Source organism: Equus caballus, chromosome 9 (assembly GCF_041296265.1).
Source record: "Equus caballus isolate H_3958 breed thoroughbred chromosome 9, TB-T2T, whole genome shotgun sequence".
Lineage (NCBI taxonomy): Eukaryota > Metazoa > Chordata > Mammalia > Perissodactyla > Equidae > Equus > Equus caballus.
The window spans coordinates 76085684-76093394 of NC_091692.1; the positions used below are offsets into that span (position 1 = coordinate 76085684).

General features: G+C 40.3%; 1 long non-coding RNA gene across 2 annotated transcripts in view; it reads right to left on the reverse strand.

The window, feature by feature from the left end:
• LOC111775099 (uncharacterized) overlaps positions 1-7711 on the reverse strand; it is a 253524-nt gene that overhangs the window by 201429 nt on the left and 44384 nt on the right. The gene's annotated exons all lie outside the window — the stretch shown is intronic.

Genomic DNA, 7711 nt, shown 5'->3' on the forward strand with positions numbered 1-7711 from the left:
AATGTATAAATTAACCTAGAATACATAAATCAACTAAGGAATAATGGAAGATATAATAATAAGTGCCAAGTGTGCTTGTAGTGGTTAAACTATAAATGCAATTGAAAGAGAAGAAGGAAACAAAAATAGAGAAAGAGTGAAGAGACTTATGTCTGGACTTGAGAAAAGCAGATGGGAATGAGCAGAATTATGGGGACCATTTATTATAATTCATTAATTCATTCAATGTACATTAAGAATCTACCATCCTTAGGCACTGAGCTAAATGCTGAGAAGATGGTGGTGAACAAAAACGCACGTAATCCTTACTGCACATGTGGATTCCAGACTAATGGAAGGAGCAGTCATCAAATAAATAAATATGCAAATAAAAAGACAACTGCAAAATACGATCAGTGCTATGAAGGAATGGAACATGAAATGCTAAGAATAAACCAGGGATCATATTTCAGTTGGGAGGGCCCAAAGAAGTGACATTTCACCTGGGACTTAAATGAAGGGAAGCCAGCAAGGGAAATAATAGGGTTGGGAATGAGTGGGATAGGGTAGAGCTATCCATACAGACAGAAGAACCTGTATGAAAACTCAGAGGAGGGAAAGAACTTGGTACCTTTGAAAAGCTTCAAGGACAATGTGACACTGCACAGTGCATGGGTGGAAGAGAGGCAAGAGCTGAGAAAAGGTAGGACATGGACAGAAGATGCAGGACCCCAACATGCATGTTCAGGATTCCACATTTCATGTGCAAGTTTGTGACCAACTGGTGTAAAAACACATGCCTTCTGAGGTCAAGTAAATTAGAGTAGATGGACAGCACACTGGGTTATGTATTCCTGAAGAGCAAGCAAGCTCCCTCCAGTTGTCCCTCCTGATACCACCAGTCTCTCTCAGTTGCTGCTTCTCTTTGGGTTTACTGGTCCTCCGGCTCCCAACCATCCTGTTCCCCTTGACTAAGGCCACCTTCATACTTGTTTGAGCAGAGCTTTTTGTACAAGGTCATACGACACATTGTTGGTCAGCCTATAAATTGGTTGCCTTTGGATCACATGTCTGTCCCTAATCCAATCAACCATGGCCAGGAGTCATATGGTACAGAAATGGCTACCTAAGACTGCCACCTAAGTAACAAGAGCAATTTCCTTTAAAAAGGACTATGAGGATGGTAAGTACTGTGATCCCAATACAGTGAGAAATAAGGCTGCTCTGGAAGAGAAGGGGTAAAAAATGGGAGGCCTTAAAAGTCAGAGAAACCGAGACTTTGTGGAGATGATTGGAATCCTATGAAGAAAATAAACAGAGACTGACATGATCAAAGTGGAGTTTCAGGAAGACAAGCAAGTTTATCCTAATTTTCTACTTGTTTTTCAATTAGACTGTGCTTTGAGATTTAAAGGTCACACTATTGTCTTTCTTTTAACCTCTTGGATCAGATGTGATAAGAATTAGGTGTAGAATTCAGAGGAATGAAGGTAAATTATCAGCCTTTTTATTGATAAAGCTAGATTATAAAATATGGCTTAGCTTTACCTTTCCCTTAAATTGACTGCCAGTTTCAAGCAGGCTAGGGACAGAGCTAAGGGATGGCTAGCCTAAAAGAGACAGGGACAGAGACAAAGAGATCCTAGGCCCAGTCTCATCATAAAATCACCTCTCTGACCTTAGGAAGGAGTGAGTGAAAGGTAGCAGCTGTTTGCCATAATTGATCCTTTTTGAAAACTTGGCAAGTGGCAAACAAGTACTTTCTGCCAACATTATCTGTATCCTGAACCCTTGTGATTCCTCACCCCTGATTTGTCTGTTTCATCCTCTGCCCACGCACAACATGCCCTCCTCTTCCTCCTCATCATTATCTGTTATTCCCGTGGGGGATCAGAATTGGCCATCCCAAAATGTCTCTCTTTGGCATAAGGATTATTTTGGGCTGGTTACTTTGAAAAATTGCAGACATCGGAAAAGCTCTAAAAACCAAGTCAAAGTAGAAGTTTCCCCTTGTAAGAGACATTTACATTTGTAAGGAAATCTCTATCTGTAAAGGTGTCTCCCTCTCTGTGAGGAAGAGGGGGATGACCTTATCTCTAGAAACTCTTAACAATGCAGAAGGCAAGGACTTAAATCTGCATAAAAACCTTACTCTCATTTACTGTGCTTTTCTAGTAATCTCCCATAACTGACTCCCCCAACCGCCAACATCCTCTTTTAAGGATGGTATTTAAGGTGAGAGCTTCCACCTTTTTGGTGAGTTGCTCAGTTTTCCTGAGTTTCTCCCATGTATATTTGTTATAAAGCTTTGTTTGATTTTCTCCTGTTATTCTGTCTCACGTGAATTTAATTCATAGCCCAGCCAGAAGGACCCAGAGGATAGAGGATTTGTCTTCCTCCTCTACATCCTCTTTCAGAACTCTGCTCAAAATTCAATCTCTATATGGCATCACCCTAAGAAAAATGTCTTGACTTATCGTATCTTTATGTTTTCCCCTCAGAATGTGCGTAAATATTTTACAATATATGTATTTCTCTCTTTACATCATCACCCTACCTCAACAAAATCAGTTGTAAGACAATTCTTTCTACAGCAATCACACATTATTTTTCTGACAAAGGGTTTACTTTGTTTTTTAGAGCAGAGGTTCTCAATCATGTGAGGTGGCAGGTGGGGGAAGGAAATTATACCAGAATACAAAGGTAATTGAGAGGCTAAGGGAAGAAGGGGTGAAAGGAAAGAGAAAAGGTATAATTTGAAACAGTTTTCCAGGCATCGTCCCATTAGATACTGAAGCTGTAGATTTTATGTGGTTTGGAGCAGGGAGGCATGTGGTCAATATCAGTATTTTTGAACAAGTATCCAATCATCCTAATGCATTATGAAGTCTGAAGACTACTTTTTAGGCCATTAACAATAATGCAGAAGACATTTCTATGCAGTGCTCTGAAAAAGGTTGAAAAAAAACTTGAGAAGTTATCGTGGAGTAGGGTACTGGAAACTCTGGCAGGGGAATTATTTCCTTTATTCTGCCCCACTTACTGCACTTACCTTGAAGTATCAGCAATTATAAAGGACTAATAAGTTTTTACTACTTTGTTTGATGACTATAAAACAAAAAAGAGGAGTGGAATAATTACTTCTGGCACAATGAAGGAACATCCATCATTTCCAGGACATGTGGTTGTGAGACAACCAACCACAAACAATGGGCAAATTCATGTATAGCTTGACTGCTTTCATCCCAAACCATGTTTGTTTAATTAACTCCTTGTGCCCTTATTACTGGTGTTTACAAACATCTCCTGATCTTGGCTAAGTGTTTCGAATCCTGGACTTTGGTTGGCAATAACTATGATACTTATGGAAAGGAGATATTAGGTGCTTAAATAGTCCAAAACAGTTGACCAGGGCATGCAAATTCTCTATACTTGAGGGAGGAACCGTTCTTGAGTGTGAAGTTGCGATTTAATTCATGCATTTCTTAAGTATGAAATTTTAAGTGAGCATTTGTGAAGCAAAGGAAACGGTTACTAATGAACCTTCAGGGACCAGTTAGCACAGTTTGTTAAATTGGAATGCTAATTAGGTGTAGGCAATCGTCTAAATCAACCTAAATGCTTGTTAGTTTGACCAATTATAGGTGCCCAATAAGTGTTTGTTTAAATTCAATAATTCTATGTCCAGAGGGAATATTCCTGACATGAGTGGCTGAATTGAAAAATATAGGCTATTAGTCGTGAATATATTGTGCATAAACCAAGACATTTCAGCACAACTACTGGAAGGCCAAGGTCATGGCAGTGAGAGTTTATTCACATCCCTTTCTTTTGTCACGTCCTATGCGGTGATAGTTCCAAATGGACCTAGATTATTTTGAAGCTTTTCCACGTCATTTGTAATATAATGAAAAAGTGTACGAGTCTTAGAGTGAAACACCTGGGTTATAAGCCAGTGCAGAACCGCCGAACTATTTAAAGGCAAAGCAAGTCTGTTACCCGTTGTGCTGATGTGGGGAGTCGCCCTTCCATTATTAGGTCCCATTACATCTTTCTGTAATTTATATTTCTCCCTTTCTTACCCCCAAAGCCCACTGCTTTCCACTCAGCGTATTCTCGAATATTGATTGTAAGGTTCAGACTAACAATTGTGACCTGTTTCAACCTTTGATTCAACCACCAGTGTCCTGATCCCACAAAACCATGCCAGAATTGTTCACAAGTCTCCCAGGTGGTAGAAAATGCAAAGGCCAGCTTTTTCCACGACAACACAAACAAAGGTAACTCCAATCCTGCAACTGCACAAGACCCAGAGATAGTGGACCAGGTCAAGACGGACGCCAGTTTGCTTTGTGGGTCATTTGAAGCAGAGGCGGTGAATCACTGTGTTAGGAAACCTATTTTGGTATCGGGAAGAACCACATGGAGCTCAGGGCAAATTCCAAAGTTGCCACCTCAGCAGTTAGTATTAGATTCAGCTGCACGTGACAGAAAATCCCAAATAAGAGCTTTTATGAGCTGGAGCCTTGATATCTGCATCCCAGCTAGCTGGAAGAAGGAAGTATAATTGCTGTACAAAAAACTGCACATGATAAAAGTATACAATTTGTTGAGTTTGGACATAACTATACACTCATTTTACCATCACCACAACCAAGGTAATAAACATATCCATCACCTCCAAAAGTTTCCTCGTGTCCCCTTGGGGTTTTTTGTTTGTGTGTGGTAAGGACACAACATGAGATCAAGTATACGATACCTTATTGTTAACGATAGGCATTATGTTGTACAGCAGATCTCTGGAACTTACTTATCTTGTATAATTGTAACTTTTACCCTTTGAGCAATAACTCCCCATATTCCCCTCCCCCCATCCCGTGGTAACCAACATTCGATTGTCTACTTCTATATATTTGACTATTTTAGATGCCTCATATAAGAGGAACCATGCAGCATTTGACCTTCTGTGGCTGACTTACTCCACTTAGCATACTGTCTTCCAGGCCCATCTGTGTTGTCACAAATAGTAGGATTTCCTTATTCTTAAAGGCTGAAATTTTGTATAAATTTTATACATATATAAAATAAAATGTGGCATATATATATATATATCTATCTCCATTCATCTGTTGATAGATATTGAGGTTGTTTTCATGTCTTGGCTATTGTGAATAATGCTGGAATGAACATGGGAGTGCACACATATTTTTGAAATCTTGATTTCAACTCTTTTGGGTGTACACTCAGAAGTGGGATTGCTGGATAATATGGTAGCTCTATTTTTAATCTTTTGAGGAACCCCCATACTCTTTTCCATGGCAACTGCACTGTTTTATATTCCCACCAACAGTGCACAAGTGTTCCCGTTTCTCTACATCCTTGCTAACACTTCTCTCTTGTCTTTTTGATAATAGCCATTCTAACAGTTACAACATGTTATCTCATTGTGCTTTTGATTTGCATTTCCCTGATGATTAGTGACATTGAGCATCTTTTCATGTACCTGTTGATCATCTGCATGTCTTCTTCAGAAAAAATGTATTCAGATCCTCTGCCCATTTTTTAATGCATTATTCATCTCTTTGCTATTGAGCTGTATGAGTTCCTTTTTGCTATTAACTCCTTATCTGATATATGGTTTGCAAATATTTTCTCCCATTCCGTAGGTTGCCTCTTCATTTTGCTGATTGCTTATTTTGCTGTGCAGAGGGCTGGTAATCTGTTACAGTGGCAATAGAAAATTAATGCAGGCTATTTTAAGTAAGGTAGTCGGGGAAGACCACTCTAAGCAGAGACCTAGAGAAATATCTGAAGGAAGACCTTCCTAGGCCTAAAGGAATGACCCTTAAGTGAGAGGAGTTTAGAATGTATGAGGAACGCAAAGAGGGCAGCGTGAGGCTGCAGTGAGGGGAGAGCAGTAGGAGCTGAGACGGCAGGAGAGGCCAGAGGCCAGCGCATGTGGAGCTCTACGGGTCATGAAGCTTTGGACTTAATTCTAAGCATGATGGGAAGACACTGTGGCAGAGGAGGAACACAACCTGGCTTATACTTTTAAAAGTCTCCTAGTGAGTATTATAATAAGAGTGGACCGAATGGGGTGAGAACAGAAGCCAAGAAGTCCACTTAGGAAGCATTTTTGATTGTCATTCAACAATCTGAATAGAGAAGAAGACAGCTTGGACTAGAGTGGAAGAGGTGAAGTAATGAGAAGGAGTCACATATAGGATATAGTTGAAAGGGATCACTGTATTTTCTGATGGCTTGGAAGTGGGGTGGGAATGAGAGAAGTCAGACAGGCAATTGAGCACATGGTGGTGCCAGTTACTGGGATGGGAAAAATCATAGTAGAAGATTAGGGGGATCAGGAGTTTGGTTTTGGACATGTGAGTTTTAGATGACAGTTGGCCATCCAAGCCAAGATTTCAGACTATTAGGTACGTGAGTTTGAAGTTCAGGGACGGTTTGGGCTACAGACACGTGGTAGAGACAATATGACCCCCTGCAAGATATTGATGTCATAATCCCTGCAATCTGTGAGTATGTCATCCTGTGTGGCAAGGGGGAAATAAAATAGCAAACTAGCAGACCTTGAAATAAAGAGATATCCTGGATTATCTAGGTGGGTCCAATGTAATCAAAAGGGTTCTTAAATGGGGAAGAGGGAGGCAGGCGACTCAGAACCAGACAGATGGCTTCATGAAATAGATTTGACTGGCCAGTGCTGGCTTTGAGGATGGAAGAAGGGACCAAAAGACAAGGAATGCGGGCAGCCTCTAGAAGCTGGAAAAGACAAGGAAACAGATTCCTTCTGACACCCTCCAGAAAAAAACACAGCCCTGCCGACACCTTGATTTCAGCCAGTGAGACTGAGTTCAGACTTCTGACCTACAGAACTGTAAGACAACAAACTTGTGTTGTTTTAAGTCACTAAGTTTATGGTAATTTGTTAGAGCAGCAATAGGAAACAATACAAGTCATAACTTTACTGGAACACGTCTTTTTCTTCAATGCACCCTATCTCGGTATGTGGCAGAAACATCACTATTTGTTCAAGGCAGAAATAGGTGCCATCCTTAATTCATTCCTCTCCTTCAAGCTCCCAATCCAGTCAATATCAAGTCCCCTAAAATCTACTCCCTAAATATTTATTCAAAGTTACCCATTGTACTGTTTCTCTAACACAGAAAAGGCTCCAATCTTCAGCACCCTCCCCCATTCACCCTTAGGGCCCAATTTATCCCCTTCAGGTTGTCCCTGATCTCCTAAATTGTTAGCACCTTGATATTAGGACCTTGAACTTTTGCTTCCAGACACTCACCACAGTAATTAGTGTTCTGTCTGCCCCAGGACAGTAGGGTTTTGCCTGACCTGTGCACTACTCTATCTCCATTCCTAGCACCCAGCACATAGTAGGTGCTCAGTAAATATTTGTCAAATGGTAATTGCCCACTAAGGAGCTGTAAATCACTATCTTTAAAATCTACACAGTGGTTCCTAGGTCGTTTTTAGTAACCATTTCCTGTAAAGTCCTTACTAATAGAGTGTTCAGATACTTTTTAAAATGCAATAATTTTGTGCCTATGACCATTTTCACATTCTTGACTTTTTCCCTCCGCTTGAAAACGGGCAGTAAGAGGTAGGTGGGAGAATGGCTTTAATTTTTCTTACATTTATATCAGTCAACATGTACTTATCGAGCACCTTCTATGTGACAGTCGCTAAGCATTGATAA